This window comes from Peromyscus leucopus, chromosome 23 (genome assembly GCF_004664715.2).
Source record: "Peromyscus leucopus breed LL Stock chromosome 23, UCI_PerLeu_2.1, whole genome shotgun sequence".
Classification (NCBI taxonomy): Eukaryota; Metazoa; Chordata; class Mammalia; order Rodentia; family Cricetidae; genus Peromyscus; species Peromyscus leucopus.
In genome coordinates, this window is record NC_051082.1 from 36898025 (window position 1) to 36910288 (window position 12264).

The 12264-nt window shown below is 44.0% G+C and overlaps 1 protein-coding gene and 1 non-coding gene across 4 annotated transcripts in view; both read right to left on the bottom strand.

Annotated features, from left to right (window-relative positions):
• Positions 1-12234, bottom strand: part of Elavl1 (ELAV like RNA binding protein 1) — a 47374-nt gene extending 35140 nt beyond the window's left edge. The window contains exons 1-2 of one of the 3 annotated variants that reach the window (XM_037198428.1): positions 12099-12234; positions 9768-9869 (exon numbers count right to left, since the gene is read on the bottom strand). The gene's annotated coding sequence lies outside the window, so the exon portion shown is untranslated. Of the gene's footprint in view, positions 1-9767; positions 9873-12098 lie in introns of all 3 variants that reach the window. The other 2 variants (XM_028860721.2, XM_028860719.2) reach the window with 2 other exon arrangements.
• Positions 5571-5735, bottom strand: LOC114686076. Its single transcript, XR_003733520.1, has one exon. It is a non-coding gene; the product is annotated as a U1 spliceosomal RNA (small nuclear RNA).
• Positions 12235-12264: the final 30 nt, after the last annotated feature.

Sequence of the window (12264 nt, forward strand, 5' to 3'; positions counted from 1 at the left end):
TTTCAGTAGAAAGCATTAAAGTTTAATCACGAAAAATTTTGGTCAATATGTTAAATGGTCTGCGGTCCTGAGAGTTTTAAATAGATCATTAGCTCAAAAATAAATGAACAAAAGCATCTAAAGGTGAGAGCACAGAGGTTAATGTTAAAAAAATTAGTATGTGTTGGGTCAGTGGTAGCACACGACTTTAATACCTCGGAGGCGGAGGCGGAGGCGGAGGCAGAAGCAGGAAGATCTCTGAGTTCGAGGCCAGCCTGATCTGAAGAGCCAGTTCCAGGACAAGAAGGGCTACACAGAGAAACCCTGTCTTGAAAAACAAAAAAAAATTAATATGCATGTTCAAGTTTGCTGAAGATGAGATTCAAAACATTTCTTTTTCCTTCCCCTTTTATTTCCTTTTGCTTTTTTCTTTCTCTTCCCTCCACTCCTCCTCCTTCCTTTTCATGGTGCTGGAGACTGACTCTACTGTCTGGCAAATACTAGGCCAGTGCTCTACCACTGAGTTATGACCTGAGCCTTTCTTCTCTTTACCCATTCTCTAAGAGTTGTGCATCTACTCTTCTCCACTCATTCTGCTTTTATCGCTAATGAACTGATAGTGACTACCCTTATAAAACATGCCCAGCCCATCACCTTTTATATAAAGTTTACCAGAACACAATCATTTTCTTTGTGCTATCTACTGTCTAAGGTTGATTTTTTTTTTTAAACTACAATGACAAGAGTTAAGCAGTAACAAACACATGGCCCACACAGTCCAAAAAATTCACCATCTGGCTTTTTGAAAAAAAAAAAAAAATTGCTACCATTATTTCCTTCCTTCTTCCCCTCCCTCCCTCCTCTATCCATTCTGAAGTCTCCAAAGGTCCTCCTTAGGGTCTCCCTACGTAGCTCAGGCTAGTATCAAACTAGGAACCATAGCTCAGGAGTACAGCGCTTGCCTCACGTGTGGCGAAAGCCCTAGGTTTGATTCCCAGCACCGCCAGTAGCCAAACTCCATGTAGCCCAGGCTGGATTCAAACCTGAAATCCTTCTGTCTCAGTCTCCTAAGTGCTGGGATTATGGCATGTGCCACTATGCCAGTCTTTTTTTTTTTTTTTAATTTATTTATTTTTATTTTATGTGCATTGATGTTTTGCCATGGGTGTCAGGTCTCCTGGAACTGAAGTCACAGACAGCTGTGAGCTGCCATGTGGGTGCTGGGAATTGAACCCTGGTCCTTTGAAAGAGCAGTAAGTGCTTTTAACTACCGAGCCATCTCTCCAGCCCCACCAGTCTTTTTTATGAATATAAACATTTTCTAACATTGGGCAAGGTAAAGATTTCTTAGATGTACCACCAAAAACTGTTTTCACTAAAAAATGAATAGATGTCATCAAAATGTAATACTGCTGCTTTGCAAGACAATGCTGGAAAAATTAATACCCAAAGACTGAGGAAAGTATTTGCAAAGAAGTGAAAACACTTAAAAATATTTAATTAATATAAAAAAAAGTATATGGGTATTTTGCCTACATGTATGTCTGTGCATCATGTGTGTGTCTGGTGCCTGTGGAGAAGCCAGAAGAGGGCGTCAAATCCCTTGGAATTGGAGTTATATACAACCCCCATGTGGGCACTGGGAATTGAACCCAGGTACTTTGGAAGAGCAGCCAGTGCTCTTAATCAGCAAGCCATCTTTTCAGCCCTGAGGACACATTTTTTTTTAAAAGGTCTTAAGAGTAGAACAAGTTATTCTGTTACTCATATGCCCATGTCTCTCTTTCAGTGTACTAAATGGTTCTCTTTTCTACTCTGGTCTACCATCTTAGCCTCCCCTCACCCCCCATGTTCTTAATTAACTACTGGAAAATGTACTGGTAGTATACATAAATTGTGTTTATTAGAGATTTATTTCTGATAAGTACATGATGATGTGTACAATTACAAACACATACAGACACATGTTCGCTTAAAGAAAAAAAAAAGGGAGGGGGCAAGAAGCTGGAGCAATGGTTTAATGAGAACCTAAGTTCAAATCCCAAGCATATGCATAAAAACATGTACATGGCTAGGACTGCCTGTGTAATTCCAGCATTGTAATGGAGACAGCAAGATTGATGGGGCTTGTTGTCTTCCAAACTAGCTTCAGGTGGGTGAGACTTTCTCAAAGAATAAGACAGAAAGTGATAGGGTACACCTAACTTAAAACATGAGTAATGCGCACTTACGCACGCACGCACAAATAAATCTGGGTATGGTGGTATACTTCTGACATCCAAGTATTTGAAAGGTAGAGGCATGCAGATCAGGAGTTGTAAGTCATCCTTAACAAAATAACATTGTCTACAAAACAAACAGGAACGGGGGAGATGGTTCAGGAGGTAAAAATATTCAAGCTTGACAACTTGGGTTTGATCCCCAGAACCTAAGCATGAATCTAGATGCCATGGCCTGCTGTGTAGCAAAAACAAAAGAGGTCTTAGAAGTGGAAGACTCCTATACATGGAAACCAAAGATCAATCCATTCTCATTTTCATGGGTTGTCCTTTGACATCCACACATGAATAACAGCATGCTTGACCACTCAAACACAAAACACACAAATAAATAACTGAATTTTCTAAATAAGCCAACCATCCCCCAATCTTAAAACAAAAAAAGGCAAGACTTTGAAGGTGTAACAAAGCAAATATGTAGATGGCAAATGAATATACGGAAAGAGGTTCAACATCATTAGCCAGGCAAAGGCCATGTCCACATACTAGAATGGCTAAAACAAAATATAACAAGACAATGTCAAACGGCTGGGGAGGATGTGGGGAGAAGTCAGGCTTTCTACACACAGCAATGGTAGTAATGCAAAAATGTAACAGTTACTTTAATAAACAAATTAGCAGTCTCTGAGTTGAACACACACACTTAGTATGTGACCTGGCAATCATATTCCTACTACTGTTCTGTTCTTTCATTCCCTCCTTTCTTTCTGAGACACTGTGTTAGTCTAACTCTGAAATTCATCATGTAGCCCAAACTAGCCTCAAACTTATGGCAATCCCTGCCCCAGCCTCTGAAATGCTGAGATTATAGATGTAAGCCACATCAATGCAAGAGAAATAAAAATATAAGTTCATATAAAAACCTATACACAAATGCATATAGCATCCTTTATTCAAAACTACTTTAATGAAATAATTCATTTCATTATTTCATTAATGAAATAAGTCATTCACTGGGAAATTATGGTATGTTATACAATGGACACTACTCAGCAATGAAAAGGCACTACTAATTCATACTACATACATGATTTTCAAATACATTTTACTGGACAGGGCAGGGAGTGGGAGGGAAGCAGACTAAAAAAAGCTACCTCTTGGGCGATTCCATTTTAGGACATTCTGGAAAGGATCAAACTATAGACAGCATCAACCAAACTAAGGATGATTCATCTTAAAACTTTTCCCAATGGTGTTTGCAACAGGACCAGTGTGTAGCCCAGGCTGACCCACTAACAACTCATGACTTAAAATTTCAAAAATATGCATGTTTTGCTTGCTTGTATGTCTGTCTGTCTGTCTATATGTGCAACATGTGTGCTTGGTGCCCTCAGAGGTCAGAGGACATTGGGTCTGGAGTTAGGGTGATTATGAGTCACCATATGGGTTCTGGGTATCAAATTTGAGTTCTCTGTAAGAGCAAGGAAAGCTCTAAAGCACTAAGCCATCTCTCCAGCTCCAGGCTTCTGACTCTAATTACTAATATTATAGGTATGTGTCACCAAGTCTAGAAACATACAACTTTTTGAAGGTTCAGAAGCAATGCCATTCTATAGAAATTGTGCTTCAAAATTTAGATCTTTTCCTAATAATGTGGTATGACAGTCTTATGATGTTATACTCTAACAGTTCCCATTCACCTCACAAACATGAGATAGCAAACCACTATAGTAGATGGGCTACAGGGTTCAATAGGTTGAGCATATGAATATTTTGTCTTAATTTTTTTTCAAATTACAATGTAACCCCATTGCAAGTCTAAGAATATTCCTCAAAGAGATCTGTGGTTGCCAGGTGAAGCACAGAAAGAACTGACTACCTAAGGGCAACAAGAGGGAATATTTTTGTTCTTGGGTGATAGTAATTTCTGCTATCATGATGGGAGATGATAAAGTTCAGGGCCTGCAAGATAGCTCAATGGAAAAAGATGCTTGCTATGCAAGCCTGGAGACAGAGTTTGATCTCTCAAATCCACATAGAAGGGGAGGACCAATTCTACGAAGTTGTCCTTTGATGGCCACACTGAAGGATGTGGAAGCATATGACTTTAATCCCAGCACTCAAAGCAGGTAGATTTCTGTGAGCATGAGACCAGTCTGGTCCACATACTTCTAGGCCAACCAGGGTTACAAAGTGAGATCCTTTAAACCAAACCAACACAAAAAGCCCCAAATAATGAGGCTAGGATGCAGCTCAGTTGGTAGAATTCTTAGCTAGCATGCATGAGGCCCTGGGCCCCAGCCCCACATGGGAATGGTGGTTGATAACTCTAATCCCAGTACTTGGGAGATGGAGGCAGGAGTTCAGAAATTCAAAGTAATCCTCAGATATATAGCAAGTTTGAAGGCCAAGCTGAGCTACTCAGACCTTTTTCTCAAAATAAAACAAAAAAACAACTCTTCAAACAATCCTACATCCTCAAAGATGAGTAAAATTTTCTATAATGCAAATTAAAAACTGAATTTAAGATTTAAACAAAGAACTTGCCATACTGCTCCACACATGGTCATGTGGGCAGTCAGGGCTGAACACTCCTTGCAGGTCAAGTCTGTAGTCAACCAGCAATAATGGAGTCAGTTTCATGTTACTTCAGAGGCTACTTCATTCAATCTTTCAGGATACCTCCCTTGACCCTTTCCAAATCTGTGTGGCCCAACCTGGGTCCAACTGGTCCTGTGCTCACAAGCTCTAACCATAATAGGTCTTGTGACTACTATCTAATTATCAATGACCACTATCAAGCCACTGCCACCTCCTGCTTCCTCTAAGTCAACTCCCTTCACTTCCAGGCTTTCCCTGTCATCATCCACTAAAGCTCAGAGGTCACACTATTTTGCTCATGGTCAGTCAGGCTGTTAATAAGTGACAGGGTTTGGCCTTGAGTTGTCACTACATAGTAGTGCTCCAGGACCTCTGTGATGGTGCCCCACTGCGTTTTCCAGTCTGTGTTCCTCACCTGGCTTTGTCCTATGCAGGATAACAAACAAGTCACTTCATTTTTCAATTCCTCTCCACAACTGATACAGTCTTTATTACTTCTTCAATCACTGACTTAAAATTATTTACTTTTCACCAATATCAAGAGTGAGATATTGGCTGGGAAGATGGTTCAACAGGTGAAGAGTTTACTATGCTAGTCTGATAATCTGAGCCTGATGTCCATAACACATATAAAAGTGGAAAAAACCAACTCCACAAAGTTGTGCTTTGAACTCGGCATGTACCCCACACCAAAATAAATAACATAAATACAGCAAGGACTTTGAGAGCCAAGGTTAGACATACATACATACATACATACATACATACATACATACATACATACATACAAAGTCCTAACTACCACAAATTATGCAGTCAAGTTTTTAGCATTTGGGGGAAATTCATAGGGGTTAACACATCCCAAGGGCAATGGATGAGCCTCATGCTGGGAAAATGACCTTTTGATTCATGGCATTTCTCCTACCATGTAAGGATAGACCACTGTTATCTAAGAGCCCCCAAATTCAGGGTTCCAGACAACCCTGGTGTGTTACGTAGTAAGAAAGGGTTACTGGCTTTCAGACTCCACCTAGGACATTGCATGTCTGGAGTATTTCTTTAATGGTAAGAACAGCAGTCAGAAGCTGTCCTGACATTTTATGAACCCATCCAGTTTCTTCCTTTTAAAAGTAATTTAAGACTTATTTATTAATTAAGTTTATGTGTCTACATATAGCTATGTACATGTGAGAGTATAGGTGCCTGAGGAGACCAGAGGTGTTGGATCCCCTGGAACTGGAATTACTGGTGGTTGTAAATTGTCTAATGCGGAATACTGTGTACAAACTCAGGTCCTCAGCAAGAGCAGAACACACGTTTAACAGCTGAACCATCTCTCCATCCCTAAAATATATTTTAAGTTAGCATATAATACAATGGGTTTCATAATGGCATTTTCATGTTCCCTCCCTCTCTCCCTCCCTCCCTCTTTGAAGTGGTAAGGACAGAACCTGGGGTCTTGAACATGCTAGACAACAATTCTATCACTCAGGCATATACAAACAGTATCTTACTTTCTCAAGATCATCATTAATGAGCACCACCCCAAAGAATAAGCATCTACTGCAAGGAGCAAAAAATGCAAACTTCAAGTGTGACAAAATGATTTTCCTGTTATTTGGAACCATTTCAAGTAACTGGATATACCAAAGAGAAACCTTGTTTAAAAGGATCTTGGGGTTTTTGATCCTACTGCACATTTCAAACTATCTTATAGTTGTGCTGTGTGCCATCCACCACGGTGTTCCCATCGGCAGCACATGTACTGGGTGGTGCTGTTAGTAAGGCACCATGAGGCACACGAGAGCCAAACTTTTCAATGGTACGGTAGGCCTTTGTAAAGGATGAGTGCTAGATTGAAGCCAAATAGTCACTCTTCATCAGGCCTGACCAGCACTACTACATACTTCTAATGAGGCTTAAACTTAAATATTTCTTTTTTTAAAGATTTTATTTTATGTGTATGAGCGTTTTGTCTGCGTATGTCTATGCATTGGTGCCCATGGAGGTCAAAAAAGGATGTCACACTCCCTGGAACTGGAGTTACAGTTGTTTGTGAGTCACCATGTGCATGCTGGGGACAGAACCCAAGTCCTTTGCAAGAGCAGCAAGTGTTCTTAACTGCTGAGCCATCTCTCCAGCCTCTCAATTACTTCTGAAGTTCTTTCTAGATATAAAACTCTTGAGTCTTCAAGGTGAGTGGTGGGGGTGGGGGGAACAAATCCCCCAGGAAATGCTCTGTTGCCAGAAAAAACTGAAGGTGCTACTTGACCCAATTATGACCGCCACCCATCGAGGGCTCAAGTAGATATACTGATCTTTAATGGCCCCTTTTCACATCCAAGGGGAAGGCCACTTGGCTGGGGCAGCTCTAGCCAGTAGGTCAGGCGTAGCGAGCACGGTGCCCAGTCCAAGTGCTTTATAGGCCCTAGGGACTTGGCCAGCTCCAAAGTCCTGCTAAAGTACCAGAGACTTGGAGCTGGTGAAGCTCTTGCACAGACATGCACAGTAACACAGTAAGAAACGAAAACCCATGCTTCTACCCCATTTCCAAAATGAATCCATCAGCAACAACCAAAAGACAGTGGGGGTTAATCACTTCATTTTCTCACTGTGGATGTTACCAACTACTAAACACCACCTGTCAGCTGACACATGTGGGCACCCTTACTCCTGAAACCAAGGCATGTGATTCCCTAATCCGTCTCCTGTCTCACTCCTCTCCAAACCTTTCCCTCACCTCGACTTACTTCCTGCAGTAAAGAACCACACCTGTTCTCCAAGTCATCTCTTTCTATTCCCTCTAACAAACGAAGTTGCAAGTTCTGCCAGAGTAACACCCGAAGACATCTCTACTCTCCCTCCTTTCTGCCTTCTCAATCAGGTCCCTGTCTCCTCTTGCCTAGACCAACTCCTAAACGTGTCTCTAAACCCAGTTTAACCTTTCCCTCTAAATGACTCCTCTTGCAATGTCTCCAGGCCTCTCTCCATGGTGACATCAGCCTTGCCACCGAGTTGCTGTGCACTATTATCTCTTGTCAATCCTTCCTGTGGCATAAAGGTTTCTTTGATGGGTGGCTGGACCTAGTCACTCCCAAGCTCCCCATTAACTTTTTCTTCCCTAGGCATGAGTGGAATGCCAGCAATGCACCAGGCACAGGGAACACAAAACAGAAGCAATCCCAACAACAACAGATCAGGATGTTAGCCTCTGAACTAGATGGTACTCTTCTTTCCCCATTTTAAGTAATTTTCTGGAGTCCCCTTGACAAGGACCAGAATCCTGCTACCACCTGACCCCAGCATAATTTTCTAGTTTTAGGTCCATGTTTACCCTCCTGACTGACTCTCTTGGTCTGGCTTAACTGGTAAACTCAGGCCTGGCAGATTTTTGGTGCCTTCCTTTTCTCTTAATGTGGCCATTTGCTGATCCTGGATAGCCCTCCCTGTTCCTCTTTTATTGTAATCTGCTTGAATAAAAACAACCTTTCAGTAACCAATAATCATTCCATGCAATATACTATATGTAAAGACTAACACTCTTTTATATTAGGTCTCATAATACATTGAGGCCTCTTCTCAAATCAGGTTAACTTTCTTTTTGGGACAGAGTTTCAGTGTAGCCCAGGATAGCCTCATCCCCCATAGATAGCCAATATCTGCCCCTAACTCCTGAGCACAGAGATTACAGGCACAAGACACTATTCCTGGGTTATGTGGCACTGGGTATTAAAAGCAGGGCTTCACCGGGTGGCGGCGGCGCACGCCTTTAATCCCAGCACTCGGGAGGCAGAGGCAGGCAGATCTCTGTGAGTTCGAAGCCTTCCAGGGAAGGCGCAAAGCTACATAGAGAAAACAGAGAAACCCTGTCTCGAAAAACCAAAAAAAAAAAAAAAAAAAAAAAAAAAAAAAAAAAAAAAAAAAAAAGCAGAGCTTCATGAATGCAAGGTCATTTTTTCCCAGTGATAGAGAATAGGTACTGGCAATTCACACTACATTTCTTGAGAATAGAAAGGCGGGGCTAAACCACTGAGCACTGCAATGAGCCCCCGCATGTGTGGACATGGATATTCTGTCACCATCCTATTTCCTGCATCCTGCTTCAGCCATGTACTTGCTTTCTTGTCTCCAGTCATACATTAAACTGTTTTCTTGTCCTTCTTAAGTTCTCTGTGGCCACTCATCTTTGTGGCACTCAAGTGTTGGGCAGGATCAGCTACCATTGCTCTTTCTCATGTCCCAAATTCCAAGTCATGTGACTTTTGACCCTCTAATTGTGTCTCAATGCTCCTTGTCTCTACGGCTAATGTTCTGGATCATATTAGCAATTTTTCCTACTCGAAGGAAAGCACCTAACTTGTTTTCTGGCTGCCAGTCAGTTCCTCCTGTGCAAATGTGACTCCCTCTGTCAATTAACATGGATCTGGAGAGGGCCCTCATAATATCTGAGCTCTCTTTCCAACAAACCTGCTACTCCATTCTACTTTCCCAGAAAGTTCCATACCCTGCATGGTTTCCTGAACAAACGGATGGTCCCACCTCCTCTACCCACCAAGTTCTTGAAGAGCCTTTCCCACTGGTCTTTTACCTAGCTACTTCCTTCCAGTCCTTCTGCCTCAACAACTCCAGGGAACATTCTGAGGTCTCTTGGGCTTGCGTAACAGTTCCTTTTCTTCTGCTTCCACATCAGTTGGTACTATTGCTCACAAGCCAGGCTGAAATCATCTACACACAGGTCAGATACAACATGGCCTCTCCAGAGGCTAGCCTCTAGGCTAGAACACAGTTTGGGGGAGGTGGCGCAAAAGCTCATTTCCCTCTTATTAGCCCATTTTCTTAGGTCTTCTCTTAGAACCAGGACCACTGTGAACTACTGCCACCTAGGGGCAAAAGGCTGGCACTGCATCTCACTCTCACCGTTCAGCATTTAACTAGATTGAACACACTGAATGGGATGGGAACACAAACCAGGTAACAGTAGATTCTGGAGGTGGAGAAGCCTTGGCAGTTGGAGGCAGCTTCAAGCGGTGTTTGTACTCTGAACCGGGCCACACAGCATGAGAAGGAGATCTTCTTGCAAGGAAAGAGCAGACAGGGTCAGAGGGGGTAGGGGTCACCCCAAGCTAAGGGCTTCTGATTTAAATCTTTAGAGCCATTCGAACAGCCCAGCACAACCCCCACTCCCCACCCTCCAAAACAGGAGAAACATGATCAGATCTGCATCTTCAAAAGTCAACTCCTGCTGGTGTGCAAAGGCAGAGAGAAGAGAAGCAGTGAGTGTGGGAAGCAACTGAGTAAGCACAGGAAAAAGTATGTTCTTCAATCTCTCCCTTTCTGTTGCACGGTGACCTATTCCTAAACACATCCAAATCTGTTCCCTCAAACCAGTGCTAACGGCCGGGCGGTGGTGCGCACGCCTTTAATCCAGCACTCGGGAGGCAGAGCCAGGCAGATCTCTGTGAGTTCGAGGCCAGCCTGGGCTACCAAGTGAGTCCCAGGAAAGGCGCAAAGCTACACAGAGAAACCCTGTCTCGAAAAACCAAAAAAATAAAAAACAAAAAAAAAAAAAAAACCAGTGCTAACAGAAACATTGCCTATCTCTCAGCTTCTTTACAGACCTCGAAGTCACAGCATTAAAAAATATTTTTAGATTTATGTGTGTTTTGTTTGCATGTATGGGAACCACATGTGTGCTTGGTGCCTGCAAGGCCAGAAGGCGGCATGGGATCCCTTGGACCTGGATAGGGATGTTGTGAGCCATCATTCGGGCACTAGGAACTTAACATGCAGGCTCTTGTCTGCGGAGCCACCTCTCCAGCCCCACAGCATTTTAAAAACCAGCTCTCAGCAGTTTTGTACATACATGTTCAGCAGTAATACACTGGGGTATCTTGGACCTGCATTCAAATCCTGCACTGCCCATGAGACTATCCTAAGCTCCACTTTCTTCTCTAAAATGGATATTCTAACACTTATCTTAGGGGTTGGAGACACGCCTGTAAAGTATTAACACATGGTACACTGTTGATAAATTCTGATGGTTATTTGTAACACCATGTATTCCATGTATGGCATACACAATACTGGGGTTTTCCTCTCACATCTTCTCAATATTTTCACCCTACTATTTTACAGGCAATTCAACATAGCTTACTCAAAATCTTAGGAGCTTCCTACAGAACATCAGAGATAGGCCTACAAGAACTTTCCCAGAAAGATTATTTAAGGATTATTTAAGGATTTCTCACCTCTGTGTGTGTATGTGTTTGGTGGTGGGGAGCGCCAGAAAGACCCCTAGCAACGCTTGAATGTATTTTTGGTCCTCACAACTGGGAGAAGTGGGAGGCAGAGATGCTAATACTTAGTGGGCAGAGAAGCCAGGCATGCCATCCAACTTCCTACAATGCACAGGGCAGCCAGGCCCCCACAACCAACCATTATCTGACCTTAACTGTCTGCAGTAAGGAGGTTAGAAAAGCTTTCCCTACCATTTTGCTCCTTCTAAAGCACTGGCCATCGGTACCCCACATGAACATTTTCGACAATAGAAGCTCTGTACCGTGCAAAAAAAGTTCTCCACCTGCCCTGCACATAGTAGGTGTCAAAACCCACTTTGATATGCTTTAGCAGCACAAGACAACAGATAAGGAAGACTCTCCTTCACTACCCATTGTTCAACTGCGTGCAATTATATTTTCTATATTTACACGTTATTTTACAAATGTAAACGTCCAGAGAACAGCTTTGTTAGAGATGGCGATCAAAATTTTTTTCCCTTTTATTTTCTAGGACTCCCATACATACAGAAGAAAGGTTTGCACACTTTCTAAAAGGACCTCACGATCCGTCGCGGTGTATCCTGAAAATCGGCCACAAAAGAAATCTGTGAGATTTCCCGAGAGAGCGAGCCCGTGGGCCGTGACCTCTGGGCGCCCAAGGCCCTCGCTCCTCTCTTCCGCCCCCGGATCACCGGGCTTCCCAGACCGACTATGCAGGGCCCCCCCAAAGCCTCGGAGCCCGGCCCCCCAAAGCGCGTGCCCACGCCGTGTCCTTCTCCCGCCTCTCTCGCGGGAGCCCAGAGAGGAATCCGGCCCGGAGGAGGCTTGTCGCCGACCCGGATCCAACCGAGTCGGTTTCCCTTCGCCTAGCCACGGCCCACACGCGCGCCTCCGCACCCAGGCCTTGCGCGGCCTGGGGCCTTCGGCCGGTGCAGGCCCGGCGGGCGCCCGCGGGTCTAGGCGAGCTCAGGCCCTAGCGCGGCCTACTCTTTCGGAAGTCGCCGAAGCCACCCGGCCTCACCTGAACACGGGCGGGAAGGCCCGGGGCTCTGCTCCGGGGCGGGCGGCGCGGCGATAACGGCTCCGCACGGCCTCGGTAGCGGTGGTGGCGGCGGCAGAGCGGCGACGGCGACGGCGGCGGCTCCTCCTCAGCGCGCACGACCCGCTCCCCGGCCCCGCGGCCAGAC